Below are 26629 nucleotides of genomic sequence, written 5' to 3'. Positions count from 1 at the left end.
TTATACACCTTAAGTTAGATTAAATTAACAGTGCTCTGAAAAACTAGTATAGGTGTGTCACTCAACTAGGATAGAAAATAGAAACGTTTTACAACAAATTTGCTATGTACAACTTCCAGAGGAATTTCACTCTGGGAAGCAAAGAGAATTTCTCCAACTCATGTACTGTATGTAACTTTCATCAGCGTTTTACATGTAAGGATAAAGTGTTTCCATATTCTACTTCCAACATTCAACCTCTGTACATATGTACTAACCCAACAGTGGTGTTTTACTTCATCAAATTTAGCCATTGTATCATTCACATAGAGAGCTAGGTAAGAGTCAGAAATGATAATTCTAGTGACTTTTATAATATTTCAGATACAGCAACAAAAAGTTTTACTTAGAAACTTCTATCTGTCATAGAATGTAACATAGCAAAAAATGGTAAGTTTACAATCAACTTTTCAAAATCTTTTCCTGTAAAAATAACTTCATCCAGTATCACGTCCTACTTAGTTTCTTATCACCTCTCTGAACCTCAAACTTTGTGAGTAATCTCGATAATGACCATTCAAAATATCTGGATCTGAATTCAAAGCATTGGTAAAAGCATAGGTAGCAACAAAAATTATGTTACTCTTCGACAGTTGAATAAAAGACATACATATGAACATCTATAAAATATCTATAAGCAATAAAGAATATGTTGCATAATCATTCAAATTTTACCACTGTAGAATAATTTTAACCTAGCAATGACGTGTTGAAACCAGTGGAGGTATTTCACTTTGCTTGTAAAGCTGGAGAGAAAATTTTTTACAATAAATTTACTATATGAAACTGCCAGAGGAATTTCGCAATGTGAAGTAATGAGAAACGAAAGCAGAAAATAATCTTGATATTTTGTTTTAACCTAGTAACAGGACCTTAGAAGAATAGCGAAAAATAATCTTATGATAATCACAAAAATTTGCTTTTGATGTTACTATGTCATAAAAATTATGTAAAGAAAAAATTCTAAAATTTTGTAAAAGGAATGTATATTTATTGGAACACATAATCATTAAAGCTCCCAGAAAATCGTTGATGCAAAATAAAAAGTGAGGTTCTCTGAACCTGTTTCGTTACTCTCTTCTTGGAGGTGGTCTGTTGCTCTGTGCTGAAAAATATGAGCAATGCAATCCACATGCTAATATAAAATATAAAACACACAAGCATTTGCTTATTTATTTATCACCTAATACTGGATCATGTCAATTCCAAGTGAAGAAGATTTAACAGTACTTACATCTGAATTTGCCTCCATTACGGCTGACACGAAAGTAATTGTGAAAGGAATGGGGACATAATAAACCACACAAGAAAACACAAGAAGCCAAATGCAAGAACGAAGTACATAATATTTACGAACACTGTATAGTATTAATGCGTTAATGAACCGATGTATAGTGCTTCTAAACATAGGCGACTCGTAATTTAACATAAGAAGTACGAACATTTCTCTTATTAAAAATGGCCTAATTTACTTATATATGTATGAATGTCTTTTCCTTGTGTGGTCGTCAATATTGTTTTACTAATACGTTATAAATTTTCTTCATCTAAATTACAAGAGCAAAATTTTTGAACAATTTTCCAACAGCAGCAATACACCCTTTCATCTTATTTCTTTTCCCATTCCCTTTCTTGCTCAGTTTCACTTTAATTTCATTTCAGATATATTGGACGTCGTTTGAAAAGTTCAGCCTCATTGTAATTATCTATAGTCAAATACTTCACTAATTTATTCAAAACTTCGCACAGTTGACGATCTTACCTTTCTTATCTCAATAACGTGTCATAATCACCAAGCTATTACCTCAAGTTCCAGATGATTCAGAACCATCAGACCCACAATACGTACATTACAGAATCATATTTGCGTTGACAGATGAAGTTACTTCAATAGATAGCACAAAATCAACTTCCTCTCCGTTCAAAACATATACCAAGTTGACACAACACATATGGAACACTACACCTCAGAACACAAGAAATCCATAACCCATTATCTGCCTAACAGAATAATCATCGTCATCATCATTGTTCCCAACAAGATCATAACTATTCCAAAACATTACACATACCGACGAAAATCATACATACATACACATAACTTCCAAAACTCCATAAGCTTTAACATAATAGCTAAGTTACAAAAGTGTTCTGTTCATAGCTTCAACACAACATTCATGACCCCACAGTACGTATTCCAGACAAATGGCCTCTCTCAGCTTTACCATATCAGCTCTTCCTCAAAATTCTTACATAAGTTCCAATATAACATACAACTTTCCAACATTTCTTTCGTCTCACAAACAAATTCTTTCATCTAACGATCATTAGGTTTTGACTGCCATAGGGGTAAATATCAGAGCTGGCACAGTTTACAAAAATATAGCTCAAAAGTCTCAATTCTCTACAAAGTTTCGTACTAATGCTTCAAATATTTCCACAGTAATCATACTTCCAGCTGACTATACTCACAATGGTACAGTAAAATACCATCAAGTCTAATATCCTAGCAATTAACAAATAATTTAGGCAAATTCCAAATTTCTTGAAATATATACAATAGAAACCTCAACATGGCCACCTGCTAAGATACTCATGCGTGTTAAAGTGCTGCTTCCAGGATGGAGAGGTGCGCTAGCTCTGGATCAAATCCATATGGCGGATTAACGACGAAAATCGGTGTGCCTGCCAGCCTGTATGTGTTTTTAGGCTTTTCCTACTTGGCTGAAATCGAAGTCCTGCTTCAGTTACACGATTCACAAACATTCACGACTAATAGTACACACAGATGGTTGGGATGTACGTATTTGGCCCCAGGGGGTATTGGGTGGCGACAGGAAGGGCATACGCACACCTCTTAAACTAACCATGCCAGACTATTTCATAACAGTGCCGCCTCTACGCTGTTGTCAGACAAACGCACAGGAAAAATACGAAGAGTTCTTTAAACATGGCCAAAATCTATATAAATTTCCATCTATGTACTCTACCAATTTTCACAAGTACAGAATACCCAATCTTCGGGAAACTTATTCAGAAGGAACATAAAATCACAGGTGCGACAAAAAGTCGTTCCTCACAACCCACTAGATGAAACTGGGCTGGTGCCAAAGTCCCGCTTCGGTTATACGATTCACAAATGTTTAGAAAAACTTTCACTCACTTTCACATCAGTAAATATACAAAAATATGAACAGTTTTCATTATGACACACTATGAGACTACATTTCAACTCTAATCACTCTTAAACTGTAGAGGGACTTAAGAGAAACTGACCGTAAAAGATAAAATCCTTTTGAAAAACGCAGTATTTGTATAAAAATAGTCACATTTCTTTATACAGACATAAATATTTTCAAGCATATCTAACATTTCATCTATACAACAAAAAACTTTCAAGTAAGGCAAATATTTCAGCACACGATCCTTCTTGGCTTCAAACATCCAGAAATACAATTACACTGAAGTCCTTACATAATGCAGCAGTATTTTCAAACAAAGATAATAAGAATAATATTCCTTTCGAAAAATATCAGAAGATTTCTCGTTAAACATACGAAGCTGTAAATAATTTTCTTGTCGTACTATGGGGTCCCATTTCAACTCCAACCACTATTAAACTCTCGAGAGAAGTAAGACAGACAGTAGAAGATAATATGTAAATTTAAATAGATAAGTAGGAGAAGACAAGAAACTGTCATTACCATCAGCACACATGCTTTTAATATGTATGATGTAAGTCTCACACACTTCTCTATAAAATCTTTCTCTGTAGCAGTTTTGTAAATCTTCCTTAACAGTTTGTTATTTTGGAGGTCATTAATCTGTAGAGTCATCTCAACACAAGTGTTACTTGGATTAAACTGAGCATCACTGTTCAAACTTTTGTTATGATGGCTGTCACAAAATACATCGACATTTGATACAGGGAAGTGACTGTTCTCCTCATTATTGTCATTTCCAAGGAACAGCCCCCTTTAATTCCTGAATTACTGAATTCAGTAACATGTTTTTGTTTTCTTTCTTTAACGCGAAAACTGTTCACTGTTTTCTGCCAATGTCAACTACAACAGTTCATTTCTTTTTTTTTAAAGTGTTGCATCTAATTTTTCACTAGTATTCTGAATTAATTTTTATTCCAGTAGCTCTAAATGTTTACTGTTTTCTTCCTCTAGCTGTTCTGTTTTTTGAAGAGTATTTTCTTTCATTTGTAAAAAAGCACTCGAACATTTCTTTTGTATCTAATTTCTTTACCTCTCCTGAACTGTCTATAGATTGACCTAGCCCATTTCACGTCACGACACAGTCATCCAGTATTTTTGACCTCTCCATTTTTGTCATAATAATTAAAGTTTCCAGATGAAATTCGAAGAAAAAAATGGAAGTTTAAAGTCATTTATCTTTCTGCCTGAAGTCCAATTCACCAATTGTGTTCCCATTCCTGCTCAGTTTTCCAGAATCTTTCATGTTCCATACACACAGTTTTTCTTTAGTAGTCTTCCATTGTACATTTTGGTATTTACATATGCTGCTAAAAAAGTAATAGTATTTCAGTCTGTGATTTTCATTCCCAGTTCCAAATATGAAACATCACATGGTATCGAAGTCAATAATCAGATAGAATAGTGCTATGCAATTGTAATGTGAAAACTACAACTGCTGCATATTAATTAAAAATCCACTGCAAGAGTGTTATACAATATTGTTTGGGTTAACTTGTCTTTCATTAGCACAGTCATCTAGAGGCTGAAATAATCAATTTAAACTACACAATATTCAGGTCCATGTTTCACCAACAGCTTGAAACGCACTTTTTACTTTTTTATTTCAGTGTCTTCATCCAAAACAATATTGACATATCACAAAAGGATGTTCAAAAATATTGCACTTCATTTCCAAGCTTGCGACAGTTATATCAAGCAGTACACAACATTCACCTAATTGTGAGCAGCAATGGCCACCTATTTTTGGGGTGATGGCACAACCAAAGACAATAATGCACAACAGTTGAATTTCGATCTGACTGTGAGCATAGAAACATAAACTGCATTACTCATTGTGTACAATAAAAGTAAAACTCATGTTTCAAAGTGTAATGCATAGTTATTTTATATTTCAAAATCTATTATTACTTTTACTTTTATTTATATTACATGTGGAAGTATAAGGATGACTCACTTCCTGTAGTTTCCATACTCTTGCATCCTAAGCGCACAAAATGTCCCCCTTTAGTTTCAAATAGATAAATGAGTTGCAACAACTGAAAAGTACATGAAAATACCAAGCTCCACTGCAAAAACCCAGTATCGTACAATTTCTACCAAAAATGGCATCTGAATATTCATATGAAAATACGATGTCACTAGAGTCAGTTTTGATGAGAAGTTAACAAGGTAGAATTTTTATACAAAGAAATATACTAATTCTATCATTATTACAACGATTATTAAATTAAATCCAGAATATTCTTACAAAATACACTCCTGGAAATGGAAAAAAGAACACATTGACACCGGTGTGTCAGACCCACCATACTTGCTCCGGACACTGCGAGAGGGCTGTACAAGCAATGATCACACGCATGGCACAGCGGACACACCAGGAACCGCGGTGTTGGCCGTCGAATGGCGCTAGCTGCGCAGCATTTGTGCACCGCCGCCGTCAGTGTCAGCCAGTTTGCCGTGGCATGCGGAGCTCCATCGCAGTCTTTAACACTAGTAGCATGCCGCGACAGCGTGGACCTGAACCGTATGTGCAGTTGACGGACTTTGAGCGAGGGCGTATAGTGGGCATGCGGGAGGCCGGGTGGACGTACCGCCGAATTGCTCAACACGTGGGGCGTGAGGTCTCCACCGTACATCGATGTTGTCCCCAGTGGTCGGCGGAAGGTGCACGTGCCCGTCGACCTGGGACCGGACCGCAGCGACGCACGGATGCACGCCAAGACCGTAGGATCCTACGCAGTGCCGTAGGGGACCGCACCGCCACTTCCCAGCAAATTGGGGACACTGTTGCTCCTGGGGAATCGGCGAGGACCATTCGCAACCGTCTCCATGAAGCTGGGCTACGGTCCCGCACACCGTTAGGCCGTCTTCCGCTCACGCCCCAACATCGTGCAGCCCGCCTCCAGTGGTGTCGCGACAGGCGTGAATGGAGGGACGAATGGAGACGTGTCGTCTTCAGCGATGAGAGTCGCTTCTGCCTTGGTGCCAATGATGGTCGTATGCGTGTTTGGCGCCGTGCAGGTGAGCGCCACAATCAGGACTGCATACGACCGAGGCACACAGGGCCAACACCACCCGGCATCATGGTGTGGGGAGCGATCTCCTACACTGGCCGTACACCACTGGTGATCGTCGAGGGGACACTGAATAGTGCACGGTACATCCAAACCGTCATCGAACCCATCGTTCTACCATTCCTTACTGGCAAGGGAACTTGCTGTTCCAACAGGACAATGCACGTCCGCATGTATCCCGTGCCACCCAACGTGCACTAGAAGCTGTAAGTCAACTACCCTGGCCAGCAAGATCTCCGGATCTGTCCCCCATTGAGCATGTTTGGGACTGGATGAAGCGTCGTCTCACGCGGTCTGCACGTCCAGCACGAACGCTGGTCCAACTGAGGCGTCAGGTGGAAATGGCATGGCAAGCCATTCCACAGGACTACATCCAGCATCTCTACGATCGTCTCCATGGGAGAATAGCAGCCTGCATTGCTGCGAAAGGTGGATATACACTGTACTAGTGCCGACATTGTGCATGCTCTGTTGCCTGTGTCTATGTGCCTGTGGTTCTGTCAGTGTGATCATGTGATGTATCTGACCCCAGGAATGTGTCAATAAAGTTTCCCCTTCCTGGGACAATGAATTCACGGTGTTCTTATTTCAATTTCCAGGAGTGTATTATCTGTGAAAACCACAACTGCTGCATATTAATTAAAAATCCACTATAAGAGTGTTATATAGTATTGTTTGGCTTAACTTGTCTTTCATTGGCACAGTCATCTAGGGGCTGAAATAATCAATTCATACTACACAATATTCAGGTCTGTGTTTCACCAACTGTGCACATCTGTGTGACTTCTAAGCAGGCATTGGAAAGGCAGGTTACTTGAGTAACCACGTGGCAGTTTCATAAAGACAGTCATAGTTTGTTAGCAAGAAACTAGATAGATGTTACCTGTTATTATCTTTGTATGAAGTTTTATCTAGTGACATATGAGCAAACAGATAAACAAAAGAGAAAGCTGTCCAAACAACAAACTTCTTCCTCTTTCGATTTCGCCTGTGTCCCGCAGTTTTCGCAGGGTCGGTGTTGTTGCGATGAATTTGGCGAGGTTAATGAGAAGAGGTGGCTGGGTGGCTGGATGTCTTTCCTTTTGCCACCCCATACCCCCGGGACGCAATTAGTCTACCCCAGTTGTCTGCATCTAGTGTAAATCATGAAATAGTGTGAGCGTGTTCCAAATGTATGTGAGTCATGAAACTGAGGCGGGACATGGGGACCAGCCTGGTATTCACCTAGTGGTATGTGGAAAACTGCTTAGAAACCACATCCATGCTGGCTGGCACACCGGCCCTTCGTCGTTAATCCGCCAGGCGGATTCTATCCGGGGCCAGGGCGCCTACCCGTTTCCGGGAAGCAGTGTATTAGCGCTCTCGACTAACCTGGTGGGTCCAAACAACATTACTACTGCCGTATAATAATTCATCGCTACAGAGCGATATACACAATCAGAGCTGTCCTATTCTCATGCAAAATCTGTGACCTTTTCCCGTCGGCTCTTGGCGTGCAGTGTATGGTAAAGCATATGCCCCACGCCTTTTTCGTTCTTCTGACTGCCACCTCTCAAGGAAAATGACGGATAAGTCGGAGTCGGGTTAGCGATTGAAATATTTCATGCAAGTATTTGACTGAATAAGACGTCATTATTTATTGATATGTGCTCGCTGCTGCTCTGCGCCAGTGACATGGCAAACATGATCCACATGATTGAGCACATTATCGTGCAGGGTGTAGGTACGTTCACAGATGAACACTGCCTTAGCACAGTTAGATAAGCTTTCTAGCGACATTATCCAAACTCATCTTCACGTGTCTTATTTCCAGTTCTTCACGGAGAACTGCCGGAAAGTGTATCGTGCTTGCAGCTCTGAGGCGGGCCTGGTCTGCCCCAGTTGCTCACTGTCAGCAGCGACAGGCAGTTTTAAGGGCCGCGCGGCGCTGGGGCCCATCTAACTTGGGCGTCCCCAACAGGGAAACCTGCCCACCAACTTCCGCCGCGAGGCGAGCCCTGCCACTGTTGGTGGTAGTGACGGCTGCTGCCTGCCGTAAACCACACACTTCGTGAACGTTGTGTGTAATGTGCCAGTTAGAAATGTACCGTGAATTATGGATTCAAATTCTAAAGCTCATTATAGTGTCACATAGCAGCGTTTACAATGCTTTGTTTCTAAATTTAATGGCAATTCATTGTGTCATGATGTTATATGTTTGTTGTATTTATGATGTTGTAGAAAGAATGAAATGTAGGAGATTACTTCCCGGATGTGGTCGAGATCAGAAATGACCACACGCCACGCTTCCATACGGGAAAGATGCTGAGGGGTGGTCAACGAGCTGGCCACTGTCCGACAACGAGGCAGCCACGAGCGAAAATACATTAACTGTGAACAGTGTGGTTAATGCTGTTCATTTACTAGCCTAAATGGTTCCAAATGGTATTACATGGGTTACGTAGTAGTGTGGTTTTAACTACGGTGCGACTATGAGTCACTGGTACCTTCAGTGAGGCTACAGCTGTGTTATAGATAGAAACCGCTCAAAATAACCGATTTATGAACTAACCGATTTTGCGTTTTTTATTTCTATTATATCCTGTAATAAACGTGGAAATCGAAAAATATTGAAAAACTTTGACTCCCCCAGTTTCAAGATATACAGAACCAACATATTAAATTAAATATTGAAATAAAAAAAAGCGTAATCCGTCCACCGTTCGCTGCTTTTCTCGAAAAGTAGCAAGTGACTGAACGCTTAAAAAAAAAAAACACCAGCATTCTTCTATTGATTCCATATTTTGAAACTCTCCTCAGAAATCATTAGCAGTAGACTATTGGGCTTTACGGATAGTCAGTGCTAAAGGATGAAAACTTCGGTTGAAAAACTCTGTTTTCCGTGTTGATTTGTCCGTCTTCAAGAGGTAGAAGTAGATAAAGGCATGTTATGTAGACACAGGCAGCAGATCATCTACTTTCTGCCTTTGTTGTACACTATAAGTGAATAGTTCTTAAGTTTTTAATTTATTACTCTCTGGTGCCATTATGTCCTTCCTTTTCTTATATTTCATTGAAATGGCAGACAAATTTTTAATCTTTTAATGTACATGAAGCATTATATATCGTTGCTACGTCACTTCGTAAAAATATTTACGGAGTAGGGTTGGTGCCATTCTGCAATACAACAGATATCCGGCGACAACAGCGAAAAAGTACCGTATAGACAGGGTGGGAGAAGTCCCCCACACTGGACATACACGTGTACCCTAAGCCACAGCAGACGGCAGCAGGTACATTATTATCTCAGCAGTGTTGTTCCAATTTTTATGCCGTGTGTTTGTTGCTTGTTTCTGTCGGCACTGGTATTAAACAGCAGTGATCACTTTTTCTATTTTCTGCAAAATAATAATGTAATATCTCAAAAAAATGGCTCTGAGCACTATGGGACTCAATTGCTGAGGTCATTAGTCCCCTAGAACTTAGAACTAGTTAAACCTAACTAACCTAAGGACATCACAAACATCCATGCTCGAGGCAGGATTCGAACCTGCGACCGTAGCGGTCTTGCGGTTCTAGACTGCAGCGCCTTTAACCGCACGGCCACTTCGGCCGGCGTGTAATATCTCAGACCAATGAAAATTTTACGGATAAAAATTACTTTTTTTTATAAAAAAAGGTTTATTGGAAAACGAAAAATTTAAGGACTGCAGTTATCGGTGGTTACAAGGTGTACAACTTCGCTTCCGCCGTTTGCCAATAGGTGGCGACAACCGTAAGTAGCTGTCGAAAGAAACAGATCGCAGTCGTCAGGCAATATGCTTGGACTTCGGTCAACATAACCTCACTCAAACATTAGTCGATTTGTGACTGCATCATAAAGTTGTTCTAATAGAGAATATCAGTTTAAGAGCCTAATTCTCATCATTTGCGGGAGGTCTTAATGTTTTGTTTCAATATGAAGAAAACAGCGGCTGAGTCTCATCGAATTCTCTCAGGTACGTGTGGTAAGGACGCTAGTAGTGAAAGAACATGTCGTCAGTGGTTTCAACGCTTCAAGAACGGTGATTTGAAGGTCGTAGACCGGCATAGTGGGGAAAGAGATAATGTTTTCGAAGATGCAGAATTGGGGACATTGCAGAGTGAAGACTCTCCTTAAACTCAAGAAGAATTGGCACGATTAGTGGGAGTGACACAGCAAGCCATTTCAAAACGTCTCAACGCTATGGGCACGATTCAGAAAGAAGGAAATTGGGTCCCTTGTGAGCTGAAAAAAAGAGACATTGAACGGCGTTTGTGTGTTCGTGAACATTTGCTTCAGAGGCAAAAACGGAAGAGACTTCTGCATCGCATTGTGGCCGGGGACAAAAAAGGGTTCATTACGATAACCCTAAACGCAAAAAAATCATGGGGATATCCCGGCCATGCTTCCACGTCGACGGCCAAACCGAATATTCACGGCTCCAAGATCATGCTCTGCATTTGGTGGGACCTGCTCGGCGTCATGTACTATGAGGTGTTAAAACCAAGAGAAACAATCACAGGTGCTCGTTATCGAACGCAATTAATACGTTTGAGCTGAGCATGAAAAGACAAACGGCCGCAATACAGCGAGAGGCACGATACAGTGATTTTGCAGCACGACAACGCACGACCGCACGTTGCAAAACAGGTCAAAACGTACTTGGAAACGTTAAAATGAGAAGTCCTACATCAGCCGCCGTATTCTCCAGACATTGCTCCCTCTGACGATCACATGTTTACATTAATGGCGCGTGGCTTGGCTGACCAACACTTCCGAACTAATAAAGAAGTCACAAATTGGATCGATTCGTGGATCGCTTCAAAAGATAAACAACTTTTTCGACGCGGGATTCGTACACTGCCCGAAAGATGGCACAAAGTAGTGACCAGCGATGGAAAATACACTAGTGGCCATTAAAATTGCTACACCACGAAGATGACATGATACAGACGTGAAATTTAACCGACAGGAAGAAGATGCTGTCATATGCAAATGATTAGCTTTTCAGAGCATTCACACAAGGTTGGCGCCGGTGGTGACACCTACAACGTGCTGACATGAGGAAAGTTTCCAACCGATTTCTCATGCACAAACAGCAGTTGACCGGCGTTGCCTGGTGAAACGTTATCGTGATGCCTCGTGTAAGGAGGAGAAATGCGTACCATCACGTTTCCGACTTTGATGAAGGTCGGATTTTAGCCTATCGCGATTGCGGTTTATCGTATTGCGACACCGCTGCTCGCTTTGGTCGAGATCCAATGACTGCTAGCAGAATATGGAATCGGTGGGTTCAGGAGGGTAATACGGAACGCCATGCTGGATTCCAACGGCCTCGTATTACTAGCAGTCGAGATGACAGGCATCTAATCCGCATGGATTTATCAGATCGTGCAGCCACGTCTCGATCCCTGCATCAACAGATGTGGACGTTTGCTAGACAACAACCATCTGCACGAACAGTTTGACGACGTATGCAGCAGCATGGACTATCAACTCGGAGAACATGGCTGCGGCTACCCTTGACGCTGCATCACAGACAGGAACGCCTGCGATGGTGTACTCAGCGACGAACCTGGGTGCACGTATGGCAAAACATCATTTTTACAGGTGAATCCAGGTTCTGTTTACAGCAACATGAGGGACGCATCCGCGTTTGGTGACATCGCGGTGAATACACATTGGAAGCGTGCATTCGTCATCGCCATACTGGCGTATCACCCGGCATGATGGTATGGGGTGCCATTGGTTACACGTGTTGGTCACCTCTTGTTCGCACTGACGGCACTTTGAACAGTGGACGTTACATTTCAGATGTGTTACGACCCGTGGCTCTTCCCTTCATTCGATCCCAGCGAAACCCTACATTTCAGCAGGATAATGCACGACCGCATGTTGCAGGTCCTGTACGGGCCTTTCTGGATACAGAAAATGTTCGACTGCTGCCCTGGCCAGCACATTCTCCAGATCTCTCACCAACTGAAAACGTCTGGTCAATGTTGGCTGAGCAACTGGCTCATCATAATACGCCAGTTACTACTCTTGATGAACTGTGGTATCATGTTGAAGCTGCATGGGCAGCTGTACCTGTACACGCCATCCAAGCTCTGTTTGACTCAATGCCCAGGCGTATCAAGGCCGTTTATTACGGCCAGAGGTGGTTGTTCTGGGTACTGATTTCTCCGGATCGATGCACCAAAATTGCGTAAAAATGTAATCACATGTCAGTTCTAGTATAATATTCTTGTCCAATGAAAACCCATTTATCATCTGCATCTCTTCTTGGTGTAGCAATTTTAATGGCCAGTAGTGTACTTTTAATGATACATGTGTAGCCAATGTGTTTCATTAAAGCCTCAAATGCTGGAGAAAAAACAGCAGAAGCAAAGTTGTAAGTAGTGGCACAAAGTATGCGTCACCCCACTCTGCAATGTTGCCAGCTGTATCCAAGATGGCGGCGATTACGTCATCCAGGATGGCCGCCTGTAGACTTGGCAACAGTGCATGCCATTATCCAAATTGGCGGCCATGACGCCATTCAAGATGGCGGATTTTGGCGGGATGTTTGAATTTGGGTGGGAAGATAGGGCAATTGGGCTACCTCCAGTAACCTAACTCTACAGAAAAAAATTAGCCAGAAATTCAAATTCCAGCAGGATAATGCATCACACCACGAAAATGGCGGGAAAATAGACCAATTGGCCTATGTCCACTAGCCTAACCCCGAACACCCTAGAAAATGGCGGCAAGTTGAAATCCAGTACGATAATTGCGGGAAAAACGGACTTGTCAATATTATTATTTAAACAATATCATGCAGGTGTGATAGCAACAAGGCCTGGACTCCAACTGGCTTAGTTCATATTCTTGTCAGCAGAGGGTGACACCCTTATGTCAGATCTACACACAACTACCGTTATTCAAGATAGCTGCACCCAGTCTGTGGTCTCCACTGGGTGAGAACTCCAACTGACTTAGTTCATATCGCTGGGACCCGACAGCGCCACCGCGACGTTTGAACATGACGCATGTACCGTTATTCAAGATGGCTACACCCACTGTGTCCACCACCACAAGGTTCAGAGTCTACTTGACATCACCGGCACCACAGGACGCCATCGCGATGTCGGGTGATGATATAAGACAGTCTGCTCCCCTTGTGCGTGTACATTATAACCGGACACACGACGCACCACTGGCCCACGGGCGTCAGACCGCTTATGTCACACACCCTCAGCCACCTCCTCCATACACATGCCGGACATAGTCTTCTGTAAATATGCTAACTAAAGTAACACCGACATTGTGCATCTAACCTATCAATACTTAAGTACTTAATTAGATTTCAATTTTAATCATGTCCAATAATTAAATTTACAGTTTCAATATTCATTGATCAAATGAGAAGTTCCACATTTTCCCACTATCAGAGCGGTGTTCTTTCTTGATCTAGCACACTAATCCCACCCCCCACCCTAGAATGCGGCACTTCTATTAGCCACATGATTCGACTTCATATAGGTATGAAAAGATGTTCAACTATCTAGTTTCAACTACTTTTCAAGGTCCAGACCGCTACCACTTCCTAGGAACCGGCGCCGAGTTTGAATTCTAGCAGTAAAGAAAGGTCACTTGCGCTTTCTATACCAACCTAAGAGAATTGTGCGAAAGAAAGGACACTTGTAGTAATGACAAATTGCCTATTGACTTCTGTCTCGTGTTTTTCGGCCGACGTTCTTCTAATGATTTTACTGACGTTTCGCCAGCACGAGTGGCTGGCATTATCAAAGCTTCACCCTCCATTGCCAGTGGTGAACTGGATCTGAGCACGCGACCGCAGACTATAGTCATTGTTACTGAAACATTATAGGGTAACCAATGTACGGATGTGATAGAAAATACAGCATCGATGTACTGTAATGTTAACCAACAGCCTTTATAGTGTGAAGAATTTTACACTAAGTTCAGCACCAGCCAATGATGTGACAGCATGTTTCCCCAATTTCAGTATCATAGCTAAACTATGCCCTCTCCATGGTGCAAGTATCACTGTAAACATCGATAGATGACTGAGTAGTACGTGCATTAACTCTTAATTCTCAAACACATAATTGATCAAAGTATACGAAACAGCGTTGTACATATTTCTATCACCTCGAGCATACTGTTTAATTTACGATCTATCTCTCAGCGTATGGGAGTCACAGAGCATTCTCCCCGTCTTAGGGTAAAGGACCAACCTCACACAGTCATTGACCAACACAACATGCAGCGCCGTTAGAGAATTAATTGCCACGCGGGATTAGCCGAGCAGTCTAGGGCGCAGCAGTCATGGATTGTGCGGCTGGTCCCGGCACAGGTTCGAGTCCTCCCTCGGGCATGGGTGTGTGTGTTTGTCCTTAGGGTAATTTAGGTTAAGTAGTGTGTAAGCTGGGGGTTAATGACCTTAGCAGTTAAGTTCCATAAGATTTCACACACATTTGAACATTTTTTAGAATTAATCTCCAAGCGATCAGAAGAAGAGCTCTACACTCCACGTCTCGTGAATGAATATAGCTTTCCAAATCCTAACCCATCCAAGTGCATGAGATTTCTCAAAATGTTACCATGTCGAGGAGCTTAGCACTCCTTATCGATGGATAGTAACAGATTTTAAAGTGCCATAATGTAATAGCATACAGTTAAGAAGAACAAGAAAAGACTTATTTTTGTACGCGACGGAGTTCGAGACGAATTGAGTCAACCACATTTTTACCTAAATCAACGAAGCTATCAACTCTGAATTATTGTTCTAGAGTCTAGGATCTGTACGTGTAAGGTACTGGTAAGATAGAGAACACAAACACACACACTCTGAAGACTACAACGTTCTGCACTTAAGAACATGCTATAATGTTAGATCGAATACCTTTCCGGCCTATCAGACATGCATACTTCTTCACACTTTCTCTACGCTGAACTATCTTATCCAATCGTAGAATATCTGCTTTGCATGTTAGGAGCGCAATATACACTACTAGCCATTAAAATTGCTACACCAAGAAGAGATACAGATGATAAACGGGTATTCATTGAACAAGAATATCATACTAAAACTGACATGTGATTACATTTCAACGCAATTTGGGTGCATAGATCCTGAGAAATCAGTACCCAGAACAACCATCCATGGCCATAATAATGGACTTTATATACCTGGGCATTGAGTCAAACAGAGCTTGCATGTCGTGTACAGGTACAGCTGCCCATGCAGCTTCAACACGATACCACAGTTCATCAAGAGTAGTAACTGGCGTATTGTGACGAGGCAGTTGCTCATCCAACACTGACCAGACGTTTTCAATTGGTGAGAGATCTGGAGAATGTGCTGGCCAGGGCAGCAGTCGAACATTTTCTGTATCCAGAAAGGCCCATACAGGACCTGCAACATGCGGTCGTGTATTATCCTGCTGAAATGTAGGGTTTCGCAGGGATCGAATGAAGGGTAGAGCCACATCTGAAATGTAACGTCTACTGTTCAAAGTGCCGTCAATGCGAATGAGAGGTGACCGAGACGTGTAACCAATGGCACCCCATACCATCATGCCGGGTGATACGCCAGTATGGTGCAGACGAATACACGCTTCCAATGTGCGTTCACCGCGATGTCGCGCCGGCCGGTGTGGCCGTGCGGTTCTAAGCGCGTCAGTTTGGAACCGTGTGACCGCTACGGTCGCAGGTTCGAATCCTGCCTCGGGCATGGATGTGTGTGATGTCCTTAGGTTAGTTAGGTTTAAGTAGTTCTAAGTTCTAGGGGACTGATGACCTCAGTAGTTAAGTCCCATAATGCTCAGAGCCATTTGAACCGCGATGTCACCAAACACGAATGTGACCATTATAATGCTGTAAACAGAACATGGATCCATCCGAAAAAATGACGTTTTGCCAATCATGCACGCGGGTTCGTCGTTGAGTACACCATCGCAGGCGTTCCTGTCTGTGATGCAGCGTCAAGGGTAACTGCAGCCATGGTCTCCGAGCTGATAGTCCTTACTGCTGCAAACGTCGTCGAACTGTTCGTGCAGATGGTTGTTGTCTTGCGTACGTCCCCATCTGTTGACTCAGGGATCGAGACGTGGCTGCACGATATGTGACAGCCGTGCGGATGAGATGCCTGCATTCTCGACTGCTAGTGATACTAGGCCGCTGGGATCCAGCACGGCGTTCCGTATTACCCTCCTGAACCCACTAATTCCATATTCTGCTAACGGTCATTGGATCTCGACCAACGCGAGCAGCAGTGTCGCGATACGATAAACCGCAATCGCGATAGGCTAAAATCCGACCTTCATCAAAGTCGGAAACGTGATGGTACGCATTTCTCCTCCTTACACGAGGCATCACAACAACGTTTCACCAGGAAACGCTGGTCAACTGCTGTTTGTGTATGAGAAATCGGTTGGAAACTTTCCTCATGTCAGCATGTTGTAGGTGTCGCCACCGGCGCCAACCTTGTGTGAATGCTCTGAAAAGCTAAACATTTGCATATCACAGCATCTTCTTCCTGTCAGTTAAATTTCGCATCTGAAGCACATCATCGTGGTGTAGCAATTTTAATGGGCAGTAGTGTAGCTTTGCGGAGACATATAGTGCCCACTGTTCACGTGTGCCCACGGTTCAGAAACTATACAAAGGCTGCATAAGGCCTACATAAAATGATAGTTACTAGCAGGAGATACATCCTACAAGGTGAAACGTCCCCTTATAACAATTGTATACGAGACTATGCTTAACCTGACACACAATATTATTTAGCGCAACACAATCTGACTTTCAAAAATCCCTACAAAAGAATGGCCCTGACTAACATTAAACTATACCTTTCACAAATGACTTACCTCACAAAAATCTCCGTTACTCGAACTACTGCAATACGGCGAGCGCCACTACTGCCAGATAAATAAAAGATTCAAACTACTGAAGCCACTATCTACTGATAGGGATAGTTAGCAAATGAAAGATTTTAATAGAGAACAAACACTGTATTTACCTTAATAATCATAATATATATAGCAGTTCAATTTCAAATTTTCCGCCATCTCTCTCCCCACATCCACCACTGTTGGCGGCTCACCTCCAACTGCCCAATGCTATGCTCTGTTAACATCCAGCTGCCCAACAATACAATGGCAGACAACAATGCAAACTAGCCACAGACTGCACACAGCACAGCCAGTGATTTTCATACGTAACGTTGCCAATAAGAAACATAAACAGCCTAGCTTACATAGCCCCCATGCTCCCCACAAAAAATTTTACAAATTTTTTTGGCCAGTGGCCAATAATGATTTGATAAAATTTTTTATAATTACACTAACAAAGATATCCAATGCACACACTTATTTATACAATGTTGGTCAAAAGCTAAAATTTTCTCACAGTCCATAAAGACAGTCCTGATCATTCATCACAGTAAAACTGCCGTTTCTTTTATCAAAGTCTGAGCAGTAAAAGACAATGCACACGGAAGTAGTGGATGTCCATGCAGTCTTGAAGAAGTAGTGTTGTCCTTCCAACAGAAAGACAGTGCTGACTCTTGACATGCTGACAGGTAATGGGCCACAACAGAGCAAACCCACAGCAGAGTCATTCGACGTTTTGAAGAATATTGGTAGGTAGTTCATCACAGAGCAGACCCACTGTAGTCCTGGTAAAGATTACGGTATTGGTGGGCCACCAGAGGTGCAGACCCACTGCAGTCCTTGTAGAAATTGTGGACAGGCCCACTGTAGTCCTGGTAGAGATGACCAGCAGCCATCTGTTGTGACTGTGCGGGTGCACAATCACCAGTGAAGAGTCTTGCGGATAATATAGCAAGTCCATAAACCACCACTCGTGCACTCACAAAGTTTTTTGAATTGTCCTTAGAACCAGCAACGCTGTTATCCAGTCCCTTGCTGAATTATTAACACACGTGCAAACACTAACAGTCCCTACTTCTCACATATTGACCATATACTATGACCAACAGAACTGTGTGCAGTGAAATGTAACTTACAAGTTACTTAATTTGATGAACTGGTGTCAATTACAATTTTATAACATAAAAATACAATAACAAAGGTACAAAATACATCATTAAAGAAAATAACAATACAGATAACATTTGTAGTACAGGCTTTACAACAGAATAGAAATAAACATATACATCAGTGTTACAGGAATTATGACATGAGTACATACATAAAAGATCAGAATAACTTGCGAAATATCAACTTCACATCTGAGCAACAAAACAGAATAAATAATGTCTAAACATCTTTACAAAGTAAATAACAGAGTATTAGAAAAAGTCTACAACATCGCTCTCATCAGCTAAACACATAAAGACAGGAAAAACACAAATACACAAGGGTACACAAACATATAGAGGGATGACAGAAAAGGAAAGGACAGGGTTTGTTTTAGTGCAGTATTTTGCATGGAGATCTCCCTTCGTTCATCATTATTCCCAAAAGTCCTATCTAAGCCTGCTTTCTGTATTCTGTTCACATCCTCTGTCAAAAATAGTTTTTCTCCACTGTACAGTATCCTTTTTTTTGCCCAAACCATTTTCATACAGCTTCTCAATGCTTTCTTTACCTATTCTCCATAGTCAGTTTCTTATATAGTCTACCCCTCTTAAGCTAACTTAAATCTACTGAGCTCAGATGCTAAACTAAGGGACGAGGCAATGCAGCATCACATAAAACAATTAATACAAACATCAATGACAAAAAATAGAAATGGCAAAGCAAGCAGCATAAATTACAACTAATATAAGGCACTGTGCAGGAAACAAGAAAAACTAGCTTAGAAGAGTAATACAAAGTCAAATTCAGTAACACTATGCCTGGCAAACAGCAGCAGCAAATATAAAAAATATAAAAAATATAAAACTTATATCTATACATGACAAAGCTCAAGCAGAAAAAATATTACACTAAAATGGCCATGTCTAATACCTATGTCACATCTTAACACTAGAGTGATGCATCACGAGAACTTACACTAGCAGATAAGTTACCAAATCGTAAAGAAATTATTTATGCAATTCCTGTGAAGGGGAATGTCTATTTATGTGCCCTCGTTTTCTTGGGAGTAAATCATAAATTTCTTATTGACTGGATCTGTAGGCATAAAATAACTATATTAGTACATATATTAAATTTTATTTTAACCAATTCTGCAGTGCAGCTAGAAACTTGATATTAAACAAAATGTGTAAATAAATACATAAAGCAAGCCATATGGCATTTTTCTCAACTAGCAAGACAATAGACATGAAATGTTTCTCATCGTTTCATTAGGCATTTCAGTAAATATCATAAATTACGAGGTCCACAGTATGCTTTCAACAAGGAAATGTCAGTAGTGCGGACAATGGCCTCCCCTTTCTTTTTTTCTACCTGTGCTTCTGACGAGGCACTCACACTAATGGCTTGTTCTCCAGGCGTCTGACACACCTGGGTGCCCACGACGCATTATGTGCAGGTGGTCACTTAACTTTCTTACGGAAATATTTACGACAGCAGTTTCCGCTACAGTGACAGTCTCAAATAAAAATATTTCACAGGTCATGAATTTGCGTTGCAAATGTGTAGAAACAAAATCCTATGAATATAACAGTGTCCAAAAAAATTTTCCCCTTAATTGTGATACATTCACGCATTTACACACACTTCATAACTCTTAAAGTACGATTCTTGGTTTCCAACATCCTTTTTCACAAGTCAAGAGTCCCTAACTTCTATTCATTATTCATATACGTATAAACACGTAATCACATTCCTCATATATGGTAGCATCATCTTATTGACATAAACATACCTCAACAGCATAATACACATCGTCATCGTAAAAATAACATCATAACACCTCAGTCAAATCTCAAAAAAGTCGTAGCTTTCTGCAATAATTTCAAACCATAAAAAATATTCTCTGCTCATGTCAAAAGTGTCATCTGCCTCAAACGTACTTTAAAAATCGTGATCCCATACCAAATATATCATTCAAAGCTCTCGTAGTATCACAATGGTTCTGAAAAAATATGAACAGTTCACAAAGTACAGACAAAATACAATTTCGTAAGTGTGAAGTTATCCAACGGTGTAATTACGTAAACATGTGCCACTGACATAATAAAAAAGTTTGTCTCTCTCAGTTAAATGATCAGATAGCTGTGTAATTTGTGTTTTAGAGAAATATGGTACCGATGTGTAAAGTTGTATAAGCAAACACCATATTAGCTAGGGCTCCTTGTGCTTGCCAAACACATGGTACACAAAGTAGGCGTGTACCCCCCTGAGGATTAATGTAATTATACCCTCAGGTGTTACAGATTACAGCAATGGAATGAAATGTATCACGGAAAACTTTCTTTGTAATTCAAAAATCTTTAAAAATAAATGTTTTAAGTACAAAATTAATCACTCAAATACGTGTCTTGTAGCGCTAAATATGTGTCTTGCTGTAAGATAATCTCTGTGGAAGTGTCGTAGTTATCGTCCTCCAAAAGCTAAGTTCTGCAGAAGACAATGTACTTACCTCATGATAAAAAAAGTGAAATGCTTTGCGTATAGATATCTTAGTTATTACGCTTATTGCCGTGATGAAGAAAGTACTGTGGTGTAACGTATTGTTGTGCTACAGAAAAGGCTGTCTCCTTGTAGCTATACCACAAAAGTTACTACTAAAACATGTTTTACTTTCCAGAATAATACAGAAAAACTGTGCAGATATAAAACAGAAACACCGCAAAAGCAACAATGTAAATTGTGGCACACATTAGTAACGTCGTGATATAATCGTGTAGCTGTCACATAAACTAACCACTGTGTCACCTGGTATCTCTCAAAAAGTACTTTAAATCCGGAATGTATTTTCAAGTGAACCAAAATGTTGCATTAGAATCTCATTAGCAGTACTGGTAAATGTTCTAAGTATGTGAGCCTTATAGTATTACGTAATCGTGCAACTAACAAGCAAGAATGTACACACACAATAACACTGTGTCGTCTGTTCGCAATAACAATTTCTGTTTAAATTTCTGTTTAAATAAGTTCTCTTGGTTCTTGACTGGATATTTAACTTTAAACATTGTTGCATGGTAACAGTTTCTAAAGCATACTTGTAACATGGAGTGAAACGTTTTATGGCAAAGACAAAGTTAAAAATCAGATTATCTTTAAATAAACTCTTTTACATGTGAAATGTGGTGTAGACCTTTGCTCTTCTCAGTATGCAGAGTTTCAACTTGAATGCAATTATCATGCGGTATTCGTCCGCAAAGAATACTGGAATTTTGCTCAAGGTTAGCGTCAATGTTATTTTTCTCTGAGCCAGCGGGCGCAAGTGGCTGCCTGCGGTGCGAGTCATTGTCTGTTTCTTTGTTGGCGCACGTCGTTATTGGGATTTGGAGACCTAACTTCCACAAATTCACCGTGATGAGAAGGCTCTGCCCTGTTTGAAGTTCGCCAGTTCTGATGGAATTCAGATCTGCCGTTTTGTCGGTAGTTTACATAGTTTCTGTTTTGTCGGTCATGTGGTGGAGAATTTCTCCCTGAATTGTAACTGCGCGGTGGACCGTTGCATCTGAAGTTATTCCGTCTCTCTTGATAATAATTGTTCTGATTGCCATATTGTCTGTTTCTATGATTGTCTCTATCATATTCATTACTACAGAAATGCGATCTTTCTCTGTAACTATTACTCTGCCAGTGGTTGTCATATGGGTGGTGTCTGTTTTGGTCACGATTTACGTTGTAAGAATAGGCTTGTCGTGTCCAGTTATTGTTTCTGTCGTCACGGAATTGTGTCGGATGTGACCTATAGTGATTGTTTTCCTGTTTTGGCATCCCGCGACTGTCTGTGTCAATCTCCAATTCTTGTAAGAGTCCCTGAAAAGCTTCAATGTCGTCTTTGCAACGTCCTGCCAAAATAATATGCCGTAAGTGTTCAGGTAATTTGATTAAACAAATGCGGATGAGTTCTGAGGGGCTGCATGGGTTTGACAGGTACTGATTCTTGTGCAACATGTCTTCAAAATATTTGACAAGACTGGAAAATTCAGATTGTTCAAAGTGTTTCATCATCATGATGCTATTTTTACTCGGTCTTGTGTAGCTTGTGACCAATATGCTGAGAGGAATGCATGGTAAAATTCTCCTTCACTGGACAATCGTGAATGACCGATCGCATTCTTACAGCTGGTTCATTCTCTAAGTAGCCACACATAAATTCTAATCTGTGCTCCAATGACCAGTTGGGAGGATAACAATGAGAGAATTGATGGAGCCACGCTTGTGGATGAATGTCGTTGGCAGAATTCTTAAATGTTTTGAATTTACGTGTAGTAATGAACAGCTTATAGACAAAGTCATCGTGTCGGAGAGTAGCATATCGGTCATTGTTACGTCGTGTCGGCGGTTCCATCTCAAAATTCGGTCCACCTTGCCAATTCCTTTCATAATTACCGAAATGCCCTGTGTTATTATTTTGTGGCTTTTCCGTATTTCTAAGTTCCTCTTCCCGTGTTGGAGCGTGAGTGTCCTCTGAAATATGTAATTCTTGTATCACCTGCGTCAACTGATCTTGTACTTCCCGGATTTCTCTTTTGTACTGTGTATTGATTTGATTTTGATTTTGTTTGAATTTTCTTATTTGTTGATACTCTTCAGTGTCAGTAAAGGCTACGGGTCTTGTGTCATTCAGATCATCTACCTTTGCAGATAAGTTAGTGAACTGATTCGAAAGTTCGGCTACTTTCTCCGATAGTGTACTTATTTCCTCAGTGTGTTTTTCTGAACCAAGTTTCAGAGTGTCCATTTGTGTTGAAATCGTATCTACTGTGTCCTTTAAGTTTTCCTGAGTTTTTGCCAGTTGCATGCAACTGAGTCAATTTTAGCCCACAAGGTCTCATGATTTTCATGAACAATGGTTCGCAGTTCTTTTATGGCTGCTTCGTGATTCTGTAATGCATTTTCAAGCCGCGAAAAAATAGGTTGAAAATGCTCACAAATTTGTGTTTTTACGTCATTACAGACCTTTTGACATTTCGATTCAATGTTATGTAATTCAGTAGTTAAATCTTCACGTGTTTGTTCAAGTGTGGTGTCTAACTTTTGAAGATTTTGTTCCATTGTGTCTAACTTTTTAAGATTTTGTTCCACTGTGTCTAACTTTTTAAGATTTTGTTCCATTGTGTCTAACTTTTGAAAATTTTGTCCCATCTGTCTCTGATTTTGTTCCATTTGTTGCATTAATTGCAATAGTAATGCATTAGTGTCTGGAATCTGTTTCTCTATGCTTTTTGACAGTGCATTTTCACCGGCAGCATTCACATTTTGACAAGCAGAAAATGTGTCTTGACTCATTTGAGAAAACGGTGAGGACCCAAAACCGAAGTCTACAGTATTTGCAGTATTGTGTTCTGTCATTTCGGATTCCTGAGGCGAGCTGTTGCCGACCGATCGATCGATAATGCTTCCCTGTTTACTACCTGTTTCACTGTCTACACCATTATTTGACGCCCGCTCCATTTCCCTATGCACAGTTACGAAATTACTACTTGGAATGTCTGTTAATTCACTACACAGTGGTGCTGATAAGCTACGCTCGTCGTCACTATTATTTCTTAGTTTACTTTGGAGCCTAGTGTTACGTTTTTCACACGCCATTATTGTCACAATATTTCACACGACAACACAGAAAAACACAATTTGAATAGCAAATATAGGAGAACACATTAACATAGCACTGAAAGTAATATCTAGTTAATTGTAAGCGTAGCTGCGAAATACTTGGTGCAAATCTACATGCATGCCACAACTGTTTTACTGTGCAACAATGAAAAACTGCAACTACAAAGGAGATTCTCTCTACAATTATGCGCTAGCAATAAACAAAAGCTACGCTAAATACACAAACTACAAGAAAAAATCAGAAGATTCCAGTGAGGTATCCTAGGCTAAGGGTCGACATATGAAACGTCCCCTTATAACAATTGTATACGAGACTATGCTTAACCTGACACACAATATTATTTAGCGCAACACAATCTGAAGGCACTAACTACTGATAGGGATAGTTAGCAAATGAAAGATTTTAATAGAGAACAAACACTGTATTTACCTTAATAATCATAATATATATAGCAGTTCAATTTCAAAACTTCCGCCATCTCTCTCCCCACATCCACCACTGCTGGCGGCTCACCTCCAACTGCCCAACGCTATGCGCTGTTAACATCCAGCTGCCCAACAATACAATGGCAGACAACAATGCAAACTAGCCACAGACTGCACACAGCACAGCCAGTGATTTTCATACGTAACGTTGCCAATAAGAAACATAAACAGCCTAGCTTACAAAGGAAACAGATAATCGCATAGCAGCAGCGTCCAACATGTGAAAATTACAAGTCATTCTGTCACCAACGCTGTAAACAGCGCAACAGTCGGGCAAATGTGTACACAGGGATTGCAGTGTATCACAAACTCTAACCGCTAAGTTAGATATGACACTGAAGTCTCGATTTTACACCCAAGATTGGACAGGGGCGATCACATAAATCAAAGCTCTTTTAGATGAGTGTGTCAAGTTTCTTCACACATGAGATGGAATTCCTCTGATGACCGACAGGTTTACCGTTAACGATCACAAGTAGACAGTGCTTTAAAACACATTAGGAACATGTAGCTGTATACGAGTAGAACGCAGGCTATGTCACGTGATAGATGCATCCAGAATCACTGCTGCCTCAGTAGACATAAAGTATAATGCACCCTCAGAGGGAAAAAATTGACTACCTCCCTTATTCCCTTCATTTCTATGTCCTCGTTTCTGGGATTCCTCCTGTTGCAACATACTTGGTCCCATATACAAAGTCTATCTATCTATCTATATGCGAATCCCGCTCCAGCTACTGCCGGGTCTGGGTGCTGATGAGTCCTCTCCATTTGGATCAGGTCCTCCCACCATTTTTCTTCCTCCACTTGCTGCCAGGTCACACCTCTCCTTTCTACAGATATTTTCACTCTAATTTTCCACCGTGTTCTTGGGCGCCCTCTGTGTCTTTTCCCATCCATCTTTAGTTCTTCCATAATTTTGGGGAGTCTCTGCCCACGCATCCTCTTAACATTTTTGCAACTCCCGCAAGCAGCTAGATATTTATCCAGTGTGTAACGTATTTTGTCTCGATACCATGTCAGATGGTTCAAATGGCTCTGAGCACTATGGGACTTAACATCTGAGGTCATCAGTCCCCTAGAACTTAGAACTACTTAAACCTAACTAACCTAATGACATCACACACATCCATGCCCGAGGCAGGATACGAACCTGCGACCGTAGTGGTCGCGCAGTTCCAGACTGAAGCGCCTAGAACCGCTCGGCCACAACGGCCGGCCCACTGCCGACAGCAGGGTGTATTTACAATACTTGGGTCATTGCTGAATACCCTTCAGTTGAGACCGTGATCGTAAGATTTAATTGTAAGTATAATGATAGAAGATATATGTGAGGGGTTTTCTGGAATGTGTCCTTGTATGCAAAGTCTGTGGTGGTATTGATTCAGGTTCCCCTGTTAATTGTAGCAGTCTTCCGAATGCTGAGGCCTGTTGGAGTGTAAGAATGTATTAGAGTTAACTTTACCATCTTCTAGACGAACGACTAGCGAACTAATATTTAGTATGTGCTGGGCAGGTTTCGTGATCAAGTGTAACTTTGAGAAGATGGTGCGTTTGCGGTGGACCGTTATTCCCTCCCATGTAAATTGTTCAGTCGACAGCTTCTGGACATTTGGTGCCTTTATTTAGTTGAGGGAAGATCGACTGTGGTGTGCTGGACACACGTTTGCCTGTTCTCTAGAAGTGGGAAAGACCATAGTTGCTTTGTAAAGAATATTGAGCATCTCGAATCTGTTAGATGACCGACTTCGTTATTCGAGAGTGCGAATATCAGTTTACCCTACTTGTTTCTAGTTAGTCAATGGTGTGCAGCCGCCGGCCGTGGTGGCCAAGCGGTTAAAGGCGCTACAGTCTGGAACCGCGCGGCCGCTACGGTCGCAGGTTCGAATCCTGCCTCGGGCATGGATGTGTGTGATGTCCTTAGGTTAGTTAGGTTTAAGTAGTTCTAAGTTATAGGGGACTGATGACCTTAGAAGTTAAGTCCCATAGTGCTCAGAGCCATCTGAACCATATTTGGTGTGCAGCCCGCTCCACCTCGCTTAAGTTTGGTGTTTGAGGAGAAATAATTTACAGTGTATATGTTGT

The sequence above is a fragment of the Schistocerca cancellata genome, chromosome 5 (genome assembly GCF_023864275.1).
Source record: "Schistocerca cancellata isolate TAMUIC-IGC-003103 chromosome 5, iqSchCanc2.1, whole genome shotgun sequence".
In the NCBI taxonomy this organism is placed as follows: Eukaryota; Metazoa; Arthropoda; class Insecta; order Orthoptera; family Acrididae; genus Schistocerca; species Schistocerca cancellata.
The sequence above is the reverse complement of the archived record's forward strand: the minus strand, read 5'-3'. Positions refer to the sequence as shown.